A 19,463-nucleotide genomic window follows, 5' to 3' on the forward strand; every position below is an offset into this window, starting at 1 on the left:
TTCCAACACCACCATGTTTGCTAAATTACGAGCTCCAAATAAAAAGTTATGGTTGTTTGATTGAATCTTCTCCATTTAAGGCATTCCATTCATTTTAGGAAATGATATTATGGTCTTTTTTTTCCCACTTGTGTTAACACGTTTTTCCTGACCCAAATAAGGTTTTAGTCAGATTTTAATCACCTATTCACATTTCAAAACACTTGGGGATTTAGATCGAGGTTTCAAGAGGAGAAAAAAAGGCTAAGTTCAAGCGTCCTTCAAGATTTGTGGAATTCGCCAAGAACACCTTTCTTCCCAGGTATGTGAGGTTTCCCATAGTGATGGACTCATTCGTCCTCACACCATTCATCCACAATTCATCCGTGAAATCTTTATATTAAGATATTATTGATTGGTTCTTGATTGTTGTTTCATTCTTCAACAAATGGAAGTTCTTGAGTTTCTTGGGTTGAGGATCTTGAGCATGAGTCGTGATTGTTAATGAGAATTTTGTGTAATTTCTATGAATTCGTGTTGGATTTGTGAATCAAAAAGAGTTTAGAAGAAATCACTCGATTCTAGATGAGTTAGGACCCGAAATTGAGTAGAAAATTTGTTAGAATTCTAGGTACCGGGTGGGGCAACGCACCACCATAGCGCCAGAACTACTGGTCAGTAGTTTGGGGCTTGGCATCTAGTGCCAGCAGTACGACCCAAACTCCTGCCATTAGTTTAAGGCCTAGCGCCCTGCACCTCTCAGTACCCCAGGTTCGCCTGGTCCTTTTCCTTTCTGTCCTTCAATCTATATGTGTTCATTCGAATTGTGTCTACATTCTCTTCTTGATATTAACTCTTACAGTCTTCATTAACACTTAATAAATCCTACATGTCTTAAATTACATTTCAAATTAAAGTTAAGTTAAGAGGAAAGTCCAAGAGATCCTTTTGAGAATTCTTTTGCAATTAACTATAGTTTTGAACTAAGTCTTGAGAAAGTAAATATGTGAATGAGAAGAGTTGTATTCATGATTGAAAAGAGTATAAGGGAACTAAGTATTCCCAAATGTAACACTTTTACATTTTAAAAGAGGGAAACGTTGATTTCTAAATGAGTTTATGAGTTCAGAGATGTTTCAAAGTATTACTTGTTTTAAGAAGATCTTTTGAGTAATTAACTCAAATTGAGAAAGATTTATGTTTTATACATTTGAGCATGAGTTCATATATTATTGGGAGTAGTATTGAGCACCCATATGGGGATTATTTTAGACAACTCACTGTAACATCTCGCTATTTTGAAATAACTAGAAAGAGTTAGAATAGGAAATAGTCATTTTAGGAAAGAATGAAAATCTGTAAAATTGGTTAAGTTACGTTAAATATGGGTTTTTGGTCAACTTCAAACGACCATAACTCATATCTCAGGATAAGTTAGGTGTGCTTCCAGATATCGTAGGGAAGATCTTGGAATAATCTTTCCAACGCCGCCAAGTTTGCGCAATTTCAAGTTTGTATGAGTGACATATGCCCATTGGAAGTTGGGCTGTTCAAATAAGAAAAGTTTAATCTGGATTTTTGAAGGACAATTTGGTATTTTCCTTACCAAATTACTTTATTTGGTTTTTAGGAGTTTATTTGGGGTCTAAATTAAACTTGGTCAGTTTACGCTTCTGAAAACTAAGTTGTGGTTTTGACAAAAGAGAAAAGAAGAGAAGAAAAGAGGAGAAGGATCCGAAGCAAGAATCGTCAAGTTCATCAAGAATCGCTTGTGGATTTCATCAAGGGGTGATGCCTATGAGGTATGTGAGACTTTCATAACGTTGGGTTCATTCACCCACGTTCCAAGCATGTTTATTTCAGCATGAATTCATCCAAAGAGGGTTGAAAGTTCATGTTTTTGATATGTGTTCATGAATTTGTTTTCATTCTTTAATTGAGTTGACATTGAGAAGTTTTTGAGATTATTGCGTCGATTTATGGAGTTGTTTTGAGTTAGGTTCTTAGGTACATTTACTGGATATCTGAATCTAAAGAGAATTTGGAAAAAAATAACCGAGTTTAGGTGAATTGGGGCTGGAAAATGAAAAAGGAAAATGTCGGGTAAATCAGGGTACCAGGTTTGCATCGCGGACCTGTTCCTCAGGATGGGAATTATCCTCACGTCGTAGAGTGGTCACGGACCGTTCTGCCTCAAAAATTATTTTTGTGACCAAATATTTAAATACATCTCCACGTCGCGGACTAGTTTCCAGACAGTGATTTCCTGATCGTTTCTCATGTTTAACTATCTAAAAACACTCTTAAACATCATGAGATCCTTCATATCACAAATCACAATCCATGAATCCATAAATTCAAATTCAAGGAAAGTTAAGAGTCAAGTCTACAAGTTGAGAATCAAGTTAAGAGAAGTTTATAAAGTATTTCAAAAGTCTTTCACAAACGTTTTAACTTTGTTTTAAGACTTAAGCTTTGAGTTGAGGAAATAGTAACAGTAAAGTTCATTTCTTCAAAGATTATACGAGAACTAAGTATTCCCAAAAGTTAAAAATGTTTTCACATTTGAGCAAAAAGGTAAACACCGATTTCCAAGAGAGCTTTTAAGCTAAGTTTTGAGTAATTATCTCAAACCAAAGAGAGAAGTTTTATTTTAAAAGCATATGAGCTAAGTATATTTTGGGAGTATTATTGAGCACCGATATGGGATTGTGAGTTCATAATAACTCAAGTCTCCATAAATCATGTAGCCATCATGGGTAGTAAAAGATCATACTTTTTAGATGATTCCTTAAGTGCTTTTTAGCATAGACTAGTGGATCCACTTAGTTAAGGCATTCTATATGATGGCAAAGTATAGGACAGTTCTGGCAGCGTGGGTAAGACGATGTATGACCACTTAGGCTCATAGTGGTAGTTGTCGGTTAGAGAAGCTCCCACAGTATTATATAACTTTATTATATGAGTAAGTTGAGTTGTTATCGCATTTCTTTAACAAACTGAGTTGCTTTTTATTGTTTTAAAAGCTTTCCATATATTGCATGTGTATTGTTGCTTTATATTGAGTTAAGTTATTCATGAGTTGAGTAAAGCCAAGGTAAGTGTTCCTTCCAGATTCTTTTCAAGCTTACGTTATGTTTTAGTACTCCCCTCGCATACTTCTACATTTAATGTACTGATGTCATTTGGCTTGCATCATTTTATGATGTAGACACAGGAAATCAAGATCAACATCCAGGGTCCCGTTGATCCAATTGAGCACTCAGAGTCAGTTGGTGAGCCTCTTTGCTTTCTGGAGGACTCCTTTACTTTACTTTTAGTAATTCAGTTGTTAGGATGATCGGGGGTCTTGTCCCGACATCCCTTTTTGTTTTAGAGGCTTCATAGATAGTTAGTAGTTCAGTTGTCTTTACATTATTATTTCATATGTTAAGACTTGAGTTGCCTTTTTTTCCAAGTTGAATGTTTGACCTTTAAACATTCTAAGTTATTTTATTAAACAGTTGAGTAGAAATGCATTTGATCATTGTAATAATGTTTAGAGTCTTCCATTGAGTAAGTAAGTTAGGCCAAGGGTTCTCTTGGGACCAATAATGGTTCTCGAGTGCCAGTCCCGCCCAGGGTGTAGGCCGAGCGTGACAGTCACATTCCCCATAAACGATGTTGCCAACATGGGTAAATGATCGTACTTTTTAGACGACTCCTTGTTTCTTTTAAGCGTAGCTTAGTGGATCCACTCAGTTGAGGTGTTCTATACCCCAGAAAGGTTTAGGAAAATTTTGGCAGTGTGGACTAGACGTTGTATCTTCACATAGCTCATAGTGATGATTGTCGGTTGGAAAATCTCCCAAATAAGAGTAAAGAGATTATGTAATTGAATATTTATACATTTTGAGTTGATATCTACCGTTTTAAAAACTTTAAATATTGCATCTCTTATTGTTTCTTTCATATAGGAGTTGAGTTAAGGTGAGTATTGTTTCCCATATTATCAGTTCAGTTATCTATGTTCCAGTTTTCCCTTACATGCTCGTACATTCAATGTACTGACGTCATTTGGCCTACATCTTATTTATGATGTAGATACAAGTGTTCAAGGTCATCAACATGCGCTTCTTTGATACCATTTGCACTCCACTTAGCTTTGGTGAGCCTCCTTGCTTTCCGGAGGGCTTCACATTATTATTTATATTTTGTTAAGTTGTTGAGGGTCTTGTCTCGACATCTATCGTAGTATTTAGAGGCTTCAGAGATAATTAGTACTTGAGGAGTCTTTCACTATTTTCCTTGCTGTTATTTTGAGACTTTGAATCACTTACTTATGTTTAACTAAGCATTTTCAGACATTTACTGAGTTTTGTTATTGTTGAGACAATTTGAGTTAATCTTTGCACTTGGAGTTCCCATTTTACTTGAGCAAGTCTTCCGCTAAGTAGTCAGTCAGGCCAAGGGTTTTCTTGAGGACCAGCGATGGTTCTTGAGTGTCGACCACATCCAGGGTGTAGGCTTGCGTCATAAGACTTAGGGCGGGCTGAATTTCTACTAAATATTTGCAAAGGTGTGTGCCTAACATTAATATTACATGTATCAGTTGATACTCACATGATACTAGACCTCTCTGAAGTACTGGTACATATTGAAACTAATTTAACAAAGAGGAATTGATATGTAGAGCATGATTACACCACACAATTACTACGAGTTCAATGTCAATCAAACTTATTATACATTATTTCTGCTGCTAATTTTCCTTACAAGAACTCAAAAGCATTTCTAGTTTTTGTTTAGTTTGTTCTTTATATTAGTGTTATTGAACAATGAGTACTCATTCTTTTGGTGTTGTTATAACTAACATGAGTAATCATGGTTCAATAAATTTTCTCTGAAGGACAATTGCTTTAGTAGATAATCTTCAAGATCCATCCTCACAAAATTGGGGAGATCCTCCATATTATTCTCCATCAACAATCAACCCCTTTCTGGTGACAAGAGGAGGGACTTCACATCGTCTTTAAGAGGTGGAAGTAACAATGAGGTCTGTCAAAATAAGAACTCATCATGTTGTTGCACCTAAAAACATAAATAATCCCACAAAATTGAAGAAGTTTTTAAAAAAGAATCTGCAGAGATTTGTGTCATTTGTCGGCAGAATATAAGCATGAAGAGACCATTGGGGCACTTTGTTGCGGACATGAATATCACGCCGACTGTATCAAGCACTGGTTGTTGAGGAAGAGGGATAATCCTATTGTCGAGCTTCAATTTTTCCTTTCACATGAAGAAAGTTTAAGTGTTTAGAGATTATTTTTTTTCTAAGATTATGTTGTATTAATCTGAAGTTTTCTTAATGAAGAAAAAATTGTAAGATTGATCATAGTTTGTGTATGTATATGTTAAAAATCATCTCATTAAATTTAGAAATACAAATTCTTTTTAAGTAGTGGTTGTCATGTTCTATATATCTCTGATACATACAAGTACAATTTTTTTTTCCTATCCTAATATTTTTAAGAGACAACAAATTACAATATATATAATAATAATCTATCATTTTCACTATTATAGCAATGTTAATGTCATAAAAAAATTACTCTAGTAATGTTGATGTTATTGATTCTTGAATTTCTTCTAATGTTTACCACTTTGCCTTAAACACTGAGTTTGCGATGAAAAAAAAAGATTGAGCCATAAATAAATCCAAATATAATGAATACATATCTACTAAATTTCACAGCTATAGTCCAATCATTGATGTGAGAAAATTGTTATAGCTCGTAAATACAGTGAAGTTTTTCACAATAATTGCAGCCTGAAGAAAATGGTCATGTCTGATAGGAAATAGACTTATGAATCATGGAAGAATCTCTCCAACTACCAAATGATGATTGAATAGTAAAAAGATTGTGAAATAGCATGTGTGAGTTGAAATTTGAGTAGGGATTATAGTAAGGATGATATTGAGAGGGACAAAAAGCAAAACAACATCTTTAAGTCCATCTCGCTTTTTAACTAATGCCCTCTTTTGTTTGTGAGTCTTTTGGTGTCCCTCTAGGGCCTGTGAAGTAGAGAATTCTTTTTTGTAGAAGTTGCAATAGAAAACCTTAGCCTTCAAGGAACGTCTCTACTTGGGTATGCCTCACTGGAAGAATCACTAGTGTAAGCCACAGTTGAATTAAAAAGATTGAGTTTAAGAATTGAACAACTATATAGATATATATTTTATTTTTAAATTTTAATTAAATGAAATGAAAAATCTTTTTGGGAAAGGCAAGCACAAACAAAGGTGCACGACAGGGCAATAGCAGAAGAAAATCCAAATCTAAACTTCCTCTTCTATTTGAACGTAGAGGAGACAATCTAATTCAAGCACAACCAATGTTTGGGGAAGCAAACAAATTACCAAAATAAAAATACCAGGAAAGATTAAAACAACAATGCCAGACACCAAGACATGACGAATTTGAGTTTTCAACATCTCCCTAGTAGATCTATTTGCTTTTCATTATCTCAGTTTCTTATACTTTTGTTTTTCATTTTTTAGTGTGAAAATATGAGAAATACAAATAAAAAAGTGTGAATGAAAAAGAAGAATAAAGTAAAAAAAAAATTATTTTTTTGTGCCTATGTTGTAATTTCTTTTTTTGTATGAAAAAAAATATTGGGGCATCTATGATAAATTTTACAAGAAAATGAGTAAAAAAATAAATTTGACATCAATATAATAAACCAATTAGTCGTTGAATCAAAGAAGCAAAAAGATTCACAGTGAGAGGGATAAAATATAACCATATGTATATGGATTGTTATTTTTTGATATAATATCAAAAATGAATTAAACCCATTAGACGAAAAGGGTAAATCTGGGTCATTTATGTAACAATATGGGTATATAATTATATATGATTCACTTTTTAGTGAGGGATATATCAACTTAAATCATAAACTTGGGGGGACATATAAGACCCCTAGATTCTTTCAAAAGTTTGGTCAAACTAGTTTTAAATTGACATTTTATATTAAACTAATTCACCAATCATCATTCCTTTGATTAACATGTGAAAAAAGAACCACATATTTCTATGACAAATCTAATTAATTTTCTAGTGATCTAATACAATTTATATAAGTAATTAACTTTTATTGTATTTCATTTACTTCCTTCCACAACTATTTTCCCAAAACAAAAGGTTTAATTGTAAGGTTTTAACTCATATAGGTAAGTAAATAACAACTATATCTAAAATCTAATTTTAAAGAAAATTTGGAATAAAACTTATTATGTTTCCAAAATGAACTAGGAAATATGGTAGTCATGTGTATGTATATTTAATATGGTCATTACATCTCATTCCAACACAAATTAGGAATGCAACTAATTAGTTTCCCAATGAACTATGAAATATGGTAGTGCATCTCTATGTATATTTCATATTGTCAATATATTTGTTTTCCAAAATTATTTAGGAATGCAATTTATTATTTTTCCAAATGACTATAAGATATGGTAGGTCATCTTTATATATAGTTCAATGTCATTCATACTTATTGAACACTATCTAAACAATTGCCTTCCATTGAGGGCAATCAGAGTAATCCACAAAGCCATAAGAGGATTTGTCCTTCCTTATGAGCTTGTATCCCTCAAGGGGACCGCGGGTGCTAGAGAAAACCTCTTGAACAAGTGGTTATGTGACTTGTGAGTTAATGTTTTCAATGTACATTCATACTTGCTGGAGTGTGCATGTATGTTGGATACATCAACCCACAAGTAACAAAACCGCTTGTTCAAGAGGTTTTCGATAAGCACCTGCAGTCCCCTTGAGGGATACAAGATCATAAGGAAGGAAAAGTCATCCTATGGTTTTGTTGATTAATTTGATCGTCGATCAGTTAGGCTTGCTATTGTGAGCCTGAAAATGTATTGGATCTATAGTTTGAATTTTGCTTGGGAATTAGGGTTTTAATTCCTTTTTGAAAAAAATAGTTTTTATAGATTATTGCATTCTAAGATAATATTTTACCTTCTTGAAGAATAGACAAGCACACAATCAGATTAAGAAGTATACTACCAATTCAGGAGATATAATTGACACTGTAAAAGACATTGAAGCATAAACCATTAAATTTTATAGGCAATTTCTAAGACTCAACCCCTGTGTTAGCAGTAGTAAGGAGAGATATAATGAGCAGTGGACCAAGACTAACAAGAACACAACAATTGGAACTAATAGCACCAATCACAAAGGAGGAGATAATATTAGCGCTAAAAGGGATCAATGATAAGAAGTCACCTGGGGAGATGGATACAATGCCCTTTTATTTATAAAGGCATGGCCAAAATAGGCAAAGATATAATACAGGCAACTCAAGAGTTTTTCAGCACAACTGAGATGATCAAAGCTGTGAATTGCACATCTATAATACGATACCCAAAGTCCAACATACTAATATCATTGAAGAATACAGACCCATATCATGTTGTAGTGTTCTGTAAAAAATCATATCTAAGGTAATCACTGGAGATTGCAAAAGGTGATGGATTACTTAGTGGATAATAGTCCAGCTGCATTTGTACCAGGAAGGATCATCCAAGATAATATCTTACTGACTCATGAGTTAGTAAAGGGCCACGGAAGGAAAGGAATTTCGCCAAGATGTATGCTGAAGATCGATATGCAGAAGGCATATCACTCACTTGAGTGGTATTACTTAGAGCAGTTAATGGTCTAGCTAAGCGTTCCCGCACAGTTCATAAAGTGGACAATGACATGTCTCAGAACTATGTCCTACTCAATAATGATCAACGGTAAACCAACAAAGCCATTTGATGCCAAAAGGAGTTTAAGGCAAGGGGATCCAATGTCCCCTTTCTTATTCGTGTGATAGCTATGGAGTATCTTTGCAGGAGCTTGAAAACTATGACACATATGAAAGTGTTCAAATTCCACCCTAGATGTACAAAGCTCAAAATAGTCCAATTGGGATTTACCGATGATCTATTATTGTTTTGCAAATGAGAGGTACAATCTGTCAAGATGGTTTACCAATGCTTCCAGGAGTTCTCAATGCTTATGGAGTGGCCACTAATGTGAGCAAGAGCTCCATTTATTTTGGAAGGGTGCAACCTATGGTGCAAGGAAAAGTACTGGAGAATCTATGCTTTTCTAAAGGAAATCTACCCTTTAATCGACAAAATGGAAAGCAGAATTACAAGCTGGATAACTAAGTTCATATCATATGTAAGTAGGATGCAGTTGATAAAAACAATCTTATTCTCCATACAAACTTTCTGGGCTCAAGTGTTTGTGCTACCAAAGAAGATTGTCAAGCATTGACTCCATATGTAGAAGCTTCTTATGGACAGGAAAGGAAGAAGTTTCGAAGAAAGCACTCTTTTCTTGGGATACCATATGCATACCTAAGTCAGCAGGGGATTAACTTTTACTAATATTACTGTGTGGAACAAAGCTACTATTTATATGGCTCTGTGGAATCTGTTCAATATACAAGGGAAACCAATTGAGGAAATGCAAGAAAAGCAAGCGTCCTGGGTGGTACAAAAGATATTGAAGGCTAGGAATTATGTTAAAGAAGCTGGATATACAATGGAGGATTTCACACAGCTAGACAAATTCCAAATAAGAAAGATGTAACATGTGATGAGAACGACCTTCGATAAGGTGGATTGGAGAAGGTTGATATGCAATAACATAGGGATGAAAAAATGGAAGTTTATTCTTCTTCTCGGCATACATGGGAAATTGTATACAAGAGGTAGATTTCATCGATGGGGCATCAACCGAGAAGTTTGTTTTTGCCTTTGTGGGAATTCTGATGAAAGCATTTCTTATTGAAGTAGCAAGGAAAACAAAGGCCCTCTAAAGGATTGTAATGACCCTTCTGGTCATTTCTATGTTTATCCTTCTGTGTGTCATTTAGAGCGTTCTTGTAGAGACCCCAAGTCATTTATGAATTGCTGGGACTGACAGTTCGGTCACCTGGTCGTTCGTTTGGCTTTTGTGCGAATTTTAGTGTTTTTGGAGCTTATGAACCTTAAACGATCATTTTCAATCAAAAGTTTAAGAAAATGATATCAGAATCCAATTCTAACGATTTCATCAGCTCCAAAAGGGTTATTTTAGGCTAGTGGCATGGTTGGCATGACTCCAGAGGTTTTCAGTGTGAGTCGGTGCGATTAGGCGTTTTAACTTTAAGTTTAAGTCTAAGTTTGACTTTAGTCAACATTCTGGGTAAACATGCTCGGATGAGAATTTCAACAGTGCGGTTAGCTCCGGAATGTCGAGTTTGTTCTAGATTGACACTTCTTTTGTGTCCCGAGGTTTTTGATATTTTTTCGAGCCCTTTTGTTGCTTTTGACTTAAAATGACATTTGGGTGTGGGACCCACTTTTTATCAAGATGACCTCGTATGGAAATTTCGATTGCTCCATTGAGTTTGGAATATTGAATTTGGTATGGTTGAATATCTCGTTTGGGTGCATGGGGTTCCGAACGAACTCGAAGCACCCCGTCAGAGTTTTAATGTTTTGGAAAAAATTTGCAAAAATATCTGCTATAAAGGCAGATATATTAGCCAACTTTTCCAAACTTAAAACCCTCATCTCTCTCTCATCTCTCAACCGATTTAGGTGATTCAAAGTGCGGGAGCTTCGTATTCTCGGTGGCTTCGCTGAAGAGTGTTCGGAAGTTATCGGGTGCACGTAGTTAGAGGTAATTTCGTGATTAACATGACGACTGTACACTTTTTTCGAGCCTTTGTTTTTGGCATTCTTATTTTGGTCATATCTCACTCATTTTAGCTCGGTTTTGGGTGATTCGAAGTCCCACATGTTGGGAATTATCGTGACTACCTCGTAGAGTGTTCAAGGTGTGCTGGGAACTTTTCAATTTTCATTAATTCCAAGTTTAGACTGTTGTTGTTTTCTTTTAAGTTGATTAAAATGTGGTTTTCTTGCTTGTGGGTTTTTGCTATGTTTTGATCCTTGAATTGTGTTCCATTTTGGAACACAAGTTTAGGGTGTTGTTTAGGGTCTCTTGACGGAGTCAATTTCAGATAGTTCTATGCGGGTCCCACGATTTTCGTTATGACTCCAAAATTGACCCGTCTCCGTTTGTTGTGATTTTGGTGTCTAAACGACCGTACTAACGTTGTGATCCTATATTTGATAGAGTGATAGCGTTCAAGGGTCGTTCGGGAAGGAAAAGTTCTGGTAAAGTGATTTGGAGAGCGCGCGATCAACCTTAAGGTAGGCTACGACTTCCTTTCTTTTAGATTGAGCTTAATTGTGTAAAAGCATGTCGATTAGAGTGAATTGGGGGTGGGTACCAATTTCATACCTTACTTTGATTAGATACCTCATATTAGGATCGATTGGCCATATTCGGGTGTAGTATCATCTTAACCGGTTTAGTAGAGTTGTATGCTTATGTGCTAAATACTATTATATGCTTGTATGCTATGTGTTGCATGCCTTGTTCATCCTTAACCGTAAGAATGATGTCCTTAGTCTATGTTAAGCTAGCATTGCCTTAGACTTATGATCCATGTGGGCTGGACAACCTTGACTTTCTATCGACGTCGTTCGGAAGACTTAGCTCCTTATAGACTGGAGTAGCAGACTTGAGTCTGATAGTTTGAGCCTTAGATTAGGCGTTATCACTGCTTGTTGTACTTATGTATCTTCTCACTCTAATTCTGCGGTTCCGAGGTATTCTCGAAGTTCCGGTGCATTACTAGAGGCGCGGGATTGAATTAGTATAGGCTTGAAGCCTTTTATGTTATTATTAGGGTACACGGTGTTCCATGGTGGTTGTTGTTGGATTGGATCCTATTGTAGATACCATCACCCCCTGGGTCATTCTTTCTAGCTGGGCTGGGTAGACTCGGTGATATCGATGATCGCCCCCGGGCCTCTCTTTCTAGCTGGGCTGGGAGTGTGCTGCTGGTTGGGTTTCCCCGGGTCGCTCTTTCTAGCTGAGCTGAGAGCTGACTGCATGGTAGGACGACTCACGATATCTACCTCACTCACGGGTCACTCTTTCTAGCTGGGCTGGGAGTGGACTGTTTGGCTGGGTGCCCCCTATGGTCACTCTTTCTAGCTGGGCTAGGAGTGCACTGCTGGCGGGTGGAGTTTGATGGATTATCTTAGTTACCTTGGGCTGGGAGCCCGGTTTTCTTCTTACTCAGTAGACTTAGCTTTTCTGTGTACCTCTCGGGTTTATGGGGTCCGTTCATGTTTTATTTGAACTTGCGCACGAGTATACCTTCTGGGTTTATGAGGGTCCAATTAGGTTTAGTTTAGTTACACAGTTTATTTCTGGTATGCTCATGTGCTTTCTTTTCGTTTTCGCTTTGACCTTTCTGTGTCTAGATTATATCCTTTTATATTATTTTTACCCTTTTTGCTATGTCGGCCTATGATGCCTACTGAGTACCTGTTGTGTTGGTACTAATGCTATGTTCTGCATCTATTTCGTGATGCAGGTCCCAGTACCAGTTATCAGCGGTGAGTAGTTCCAGCCTTCTTTTGCAGTATTGACTCGGAGACAAGGGCGAGCACTTGGCGTTTTGGGTTTGTTCTGCCTCCTTCTTTTGGTTTAGCTAGTCTTGTTGCTTTTGAGACACGCTCTGTTGTGGTCCACTTTTAGGACTTGTACTCTTTATTAGATAGCTCTGTACTAGTGACTTCCAGGTTCTGGGAGAGATTTCTGTATATATTTATTTTGGTTTGCTTCCGCCTTGTTGCCCTTGTTTAGTTTATTGTTTTCGGTAGTTTCTACCCTTGAACTCATTGCTTGAAGTTCTGGTTTTCGGGTTGGCTTACCTACTAGTACGGCATAGTAGGTGCCATCATGATTCGATAAATCGGGTAGTGACAAGTTGGTATCAGAGTCCCACGTTCATCGGTCTCACTTGTATAGAGCTAACGTCTCATAGAGTCCTGCGGATCAGTGCGAAGACGTCCGTAACTTATCTTCGGGAGGTTACGGGATGTCTTTAGGAAGATTTCCTCTTTTGTTTCACTTTCGTACAGTGTGTGTCTTATTGGTTCCTTGAAATCTCACTTGTTTCACTCTTTCGCAAGATGACTTGCACGCAAGGTGGCGCAGCCAGGGGTGATGCATCCGAGCCTGCAGACAAAGCCCTAGCATGGGGTAGACGCCGACCCTGAGGTCGAGAGAGGGCCGCAGCACCAGCCCAGGAGAGAGAGGAGGATCAAGAGCCAGTAGCAGACCCTTCAACATCTCGTATACCAGATCAGCCGGTGCGGCCGGGGCCAGCCCAGCTGCCACCCCGACCAGTTCTGACCTCAGACCTCCAGGCCGCTATTGCTCAGCTCTTGGGTGTGCTTGGGGATATGCAGTAGCCACCCGCCCCAGCTACACTAGCACCGGTACTGTAGGATCAGCCTATAGTAAGGGCACCTCAGGTCCAGGTACCACCTGAGAGAGTACAACCCTTGGCATCGGATAGCCTATGCCGCTATAGGACCAGAAGATGTTTGGTGTGTTTCTCAGGTTTACAGCACTAAGGTATTCTGGGGTTGTGGGTGAGGATTCCCACGAGTTTCTTACTACTTGTCGTGAGGGTCTTCGCACTTTGGGTCTAGTGGAGTCTAGAGGGGCCGACTTCATTGCTTACCAGCTAGGTGGCCCAGCAAGGCAGTGGTGGCGCACATTCATTCAGACCAGACCAGTTAGATCTCCACCGGTATCATGGGATGAGTTTTCTGAGGCCTTGTTGGCCAAGTTTATCCCTCGTGGCGTCAAAGACCGCCTTAGGCATCAGTTCTACAGGTTAGACCAGGGCTCCATGTTGGTGGCAGAGTACGAGACTAGGTTCAACGAGCTCTCCCATCATGCCGAGATGAAATTTCCTACAGAGTAGGAGAGAGTTAGGTGCTTTGTTCGTGGATTGAGATTGCAGCTTCGACTTGAGACCTAGTCTTTTGTTTCTGCAGATCGAGCTTTTTTGGATGTAGTTGACCATGGCAATACTATGGAGAATCTTCGTCGCGAGGCCCAAAGGGGTAGCGAGAAAAGGGCTAGGCATAAGGGCAGCGACAGTGACTCCCGCCCTAGGCCTAGGGATTATCATGACAGGACTGGGCGACGGTTTCAACATGGTCAGTCTAGCAGACCTACACAGGCCTCTCTTCAGGCATCAGATGGTGGTTAGAGCGAGGCCAGTTCGAGTCAGGGTCGTGAGGTGTTTCAGTCGGTTTCTTCAAGCCATGGTGGTCGTTCTTATGGGAGTCGCCCTCGACAGGGTTGCTATGAGTGTGGGTGAGATGGGTCATTAGGCCAAGGACTGCACCTCCCGCTAGAGGCTGTGGTTAGGGTCAGGACCGTAGAGGTGGTCATCAGGGTATACGGGGTGGTCCCCAAGGAGGTAGGTCATGTGGTAGGTTTGATGGTCGGGGCAGAGGTAGACATAGCCATTTATTTACAGCTCCAACGAGGGCAGAGGTTGAGGCATCAGACGATGTGATCACAGGTACGATTCTTTTATGCCAGCAGTCCGTTTTAGCTTTATTTGATCCGGGCTCTACATTTTTGTATGTTTCTGTTTACTATGCCTCTCGCTTGAGTATGATATATGAGCCTCTTGTAGCGCCGTTGCGTGTGTTGACCCCCGTGGGTCAGTCTTTAGTAGTGGATCAGGTATTTTGATCTTGCTTAGTTACTATCCAAGGGCGTGACACCCGGGCTGACCTTATATTGCTTGATATGTTTGATTTTCGATATTATTCTGGGCATGGACTGGTTATCCCCTTATCGCATTATTTTAGATTGCATCTCTAAGACTGTTACCTTAGCCATTCCTGGTATTCCTCAGGTGGTGTGGCAGGGATCTCGTGGTAGCACACCAGTTGGGGTTATCTCTTTTATTCGGGCTATGAGGCTAGTGGCTAGAGAATGCATATCATATTTGTCCTATGTGCGTGATGTAAGTAGGGAGCTTCCTATGGTTGAGTCAGTTCCTATTGTTCGTGACTTCTTAGACGTGTTTCCTACCGACCTACCTAGCCTACCCCCAGAGCGTGATATTGATTTTCTGATTGAGCTTGATCCAGGTACTCGGCCTATTTCTATTTCGCCATATCAAATGGCTCCTGCAGAGCTTAGTGTTCAGCTTCAGGATCTTTGGGGTAAGGTATTTATCAGACCTAGTGTATCACCTTGGGCGCTCCCATTCTTTTTGTTAAGAAGAAAGACGGTACGATGCGCATGTACATTGACTGTAGGCAGTTGAATAAGGTGACAGTGAAGAATATATATCCTCTACCTAGGATTGATGACCTATTTGACCAACTACAGGGAGATTCTATGTTCTCTAAGATTGATTTGAGGTCCGGTTACCACCAGTTAAGGATTAGGGCAACGAACATCCCTAAGACTGCATTTAGGACTCGTTATGGCCATTATGAGTTCTGGGTGATGTCATTTGGGTTGACTAATGCCCCTGCTGCCTTTATGGACATGATGACGCGCGTGTTCAGGCCTTACCTTGATTCCTTCATGATAGTCTTCATTGATGACATTTTGATATACTCGCGGAGTAGAGGTGATCATGAGCAACATTTGAGAGTTGTGCTCCAGACTTTGAGAGATCAACGACTTTATGTCAAGTTCTCAAAGTGTCAGTTTTAGTTAGACTATGTAGCGTTCTTGGGGCACGTTATATCCAAGGAGGGCATTATGGTAGATCCGGCAAATATTGAGGCTATTCGTGACTGGGCTAGGCCCACCTCAGTTAGTGAGATTCAGAGCTTCATCGGACTAGCAGGCTACTACAGACAATTTATGGAGGGTTTCTCTACCTTGGCAACACCTCTGACCTGGTTGACTCATATTGATGTTCCCTTTATTTGGTCAAAGAAGTGTGAGGTGAGCTTTTTGAGGCTCAAGGACTTATTGACGACCGCTCCTATATTGACACTTGCAGTTGAGGGCGGGGGATTCACGATTTATTGTGACGCATTCGGCGTTGGTTTGGGTTGTGTATTGATGCAACAGGGTCGGGTTATTACTTATGCGTCGAGGCAGCTTAAGGTTAATGAGCGCAACTACCCCACTCATGACTTGGAATTTGCAGCGGTAGTTTTCGCACTTCAGATTTGGAGGCACTACTTATATGGAGTTCGATGTGAGATCTATACCAATCATAGGAGTATTCAGTACATCATGAGCCAAAGGGACCTTAATTCAAGGCAGCGTCGCTGGATTGAGCTCCTGAAGGACTACGACCTCTCTATTCTCTATCATCTAGGCAAGGCGAATGTGGCAGCGGACGCCTTGAGCTGGAAAGCGGTGAGTACAGGTAGTCTAGCCTTCCTATCTGTTAAGGAGCGACCCTTGGCTTTGGACATTCAGTTCTTAGCTAATAGCATGGTTCGATTGGATATTTCAGATTCTAGACGTGTCTTAGCCTATATGGGAGTTCAATCTTCTTTGTTTGATTGGATCTGTGGTTGTCAGCTTGACGATGAGGCCTTGGTGGCCCTTAGAGATCGAGTATTAGCGGGTGATGATGGTCAGGCTACCTTAGATCCTGATGGAGTGTTGATATTCGCCGGCCGCATCTGTGTTCCGAGATTTAGAGATTTGATACAATTGATACTTTCTGAGGGTCATGAGTCTAGATACTCTATCCATCCGGGCACAGCGAAGATGCATCGTGATTTGAGGTAGCATTACTGGTGGAGTGACTTGAAGAGAGATATTAATGACTTTGTTTCCCGTTGTTGTGCTGCCAGTAGGTTAAGGCCGAGCATTTGCGGCCTGGTGGTGAGTTTTAGAGATTGCCCATTCTGGAGTCGAAGTGGGATCGCATTACTATGGATTTTGTGGCTGGCCTACCGCGGACTTCTAGAGGTGTTGATAGCATTTGGGTAATTGTTGATTGATTGACCAAGTCAGCACATTTCTTTCCTATTCATTCTTTATTTAGCGCTGAGATGTTGGCTCGTATCTACATTTGCGAGGTGGTTCGACTTCATGGGGTGCCAATTTCTATTATATCAATCCAAGGTTCTCAGTTCACGTCTAGCTTTTAGAGGACCTTTCAGGATGAGTTGGGAACTTGGGTTGACCTTAGTATAGCTTTCGACCCGCAGACTGATGGTCAGTCGAAGCGTACTATTCAGGTCCTTGGGGACATGCTGCGGGCTTGTGTGTTGGAGTTTGGTGGTCATTGGGACCAGTTCTTGCCTTTGGCGGAGTTTGCGTATAACAACAGCTACCATTCTAGCATTCAGATTGCCCCGTTCGAGGCATTGTATGGTAGGCGTTGTCACTCTCCGGTGGGTTGGTTTAAGTCTACAGAGCCTAGGTCGTGGGGTACGGATTTGATTTAGGACGCTTTGGACCAGGTGAGAGTGATTCAGGATAGACTCAGGACGGCTTAGAGTAGGCACCAGAGTTATGCGGATCGGAGGCGTTGGCCTTTGAGATTCTCTGTTCGTGATCGGGTATTACTCCGGACAGTTTGGGAGGTTGCTTATGAGTTGGCCCTACCTCCAGTATTTTCAACCATCCACCCGGTTTTCCATGTCTCGATGTTGCGGCGGTATGTTCCTGATGAGTCCCATGTGCTCCAGTATGATGCAGTCGAGTTGGATGACCGTTTGACATTTGTAGAGGAGCTAGTTGCCATTCTAGCCAGAGATGTGAGGAGATTGCACACGAGAGCCATTCCTGTTGTTAAGGTCTGTTGGAGGCATCGTTCAGTCGAAGAGGCACCTGGGAGAGCAGGAGATGCGAGAGTAGTTTCCCGGCTTGTTTGAGCCTTCAGGTACTTCTTGACCATTACTTTCGTGGACGAAAGTCCTTTTTAGTAATGGATATTGTAATGACCCTTCTGGTCATTTCTGTGTTTTGTCTTCTATGTGTCGTTGAGAGCGTTCCTGTAGTGACCCCAAGTCATTTATGACTTGATGGGACTGACAGTTCGGTCATCTGGTCGTTCGTTTGGTTGTTGTGCGAGTTTTAGTGTTTTTGGAGCTTATGAACCTTGAACGATCATTTTCGATCAAAAGTTCAAGAAGATGACATCATAATCCAATTCTGACGACTCCATCAGCTCCGGAAGGGTCATTTTAGGCTAGTAGCATGGTCGGCATGACTCCTGAGATTTTCAGTGTGAGTCAGTGCTATTAGGCGTTTTAACTATAAGTTTAAGCCTAAGTTTGACTTTAATCAACATTTTGAGTAAACACACTCGGATGAAAATTTTGTCAGTGCGGTTAGCTCTGGAATGTCGAGTTTGGTCTAGATTGATCCTTCTTTTGTGTCCCGAGGTTTTCGATATTTTTCTGAGCCCTTTTGTGGTTTTTGACTTAAAATGGCATTTGGGTGTGGGACCCACTTTTTATCAAGATGACCTCATATGGAAATTCCGACTGCTCCATTGAGTCTGCAATATCGAATTTGGTAAGGTTGCATATCTCATTTGCGTACACGGGGTTCCGAACGAGTTCGGAGCACCTCGTTGGAGTTTTTATGTTTTGGAAAAAATTTGCCAAAATATCTGATATAAATGCAGATATATCAGCCAACTTTTCCAAACTTAAAACCCTCATCTCTCAACCGATTTAGGTGATTCAAAGTGCGGGAGCTTCGTATTCTCATTGGCTTCCCTGTAGAGTGTTTGGAAGTTCTCAAGTGCACGTAGTTCGAGGTAATTTTGTGATTAACCTGACTGATGTACCCTTTTTTGAGCCTTTGTTTTTGGCAATCTTGTTTTGGTCATATCTCACTTATTTTAGCTCAGTTTCGGGTGATTCGAAGTCCCACATGTTGGGAATTATCGTGACTACCTCGTAGAGTGTTCAAGGAGTGCTGGAAACTTTTTGATTTTCGTTAATTTCGAGCTTAGACTGTTGCTGTTTTCTTTTAAGTTGATTAAAGTATGGTTTTCTTGCTTGTTGGGTTTTGCTGTGTTTTAAGCCTCACCAAGTTTGGGGTGCTGTTTAGGGTCTCTTGACGGAATCAATTTCAGACAGTTCGGTGTGGGTCCCACGATTTTCATTGTGACTCCAAAATTGACCCGTCTCCATTTATTGTGATTTTTGTGTCTAAACGACCGTACTAATGTTGTGATCCTATATTTGATAGAGTGACAGCGTTCAAGGGTCGTTCAGGAAGAAAAATATTTGGTAATGTGATTTGGAGCGCGCGCGGTCAGCCTTAAGGTAGGCTACGACTTCCTTTTTTTAGATTGAGATTAATTGTGTAAAAGCATGTCGATTAGAGTGAATTGGGGGTGGGTACCAGTTTCCTACCTTACTTTGATTAGATACCTCATATTAGGATCGATTGGCCATATTTGGGTGTAGTATCATGTTAACCAGTTTAGTAGAGTTGCATGTTTATGTGCTAAATGCTATTGTATACTTGTATGCTATGTGTTGCATGCCTTGTTCATCCTTAACCATAAGCAGGATTTCCCTAGTCTAGGTT

This window comes from Solanum stenotomum, chromosome 7 (assembly GCF_019186545.1).
Source record: "Solanum stenotomum isolate F172 chromosome 7, ASM1918654v1, whole genome shotgun sequence".
Classification (NCBI taxonomy): Eukaryota; Viridiplantae; Streptophyta; class Magnoliopsida; order Solanales; family Solanaceae; genus Solanum; species Solanum stenotomum.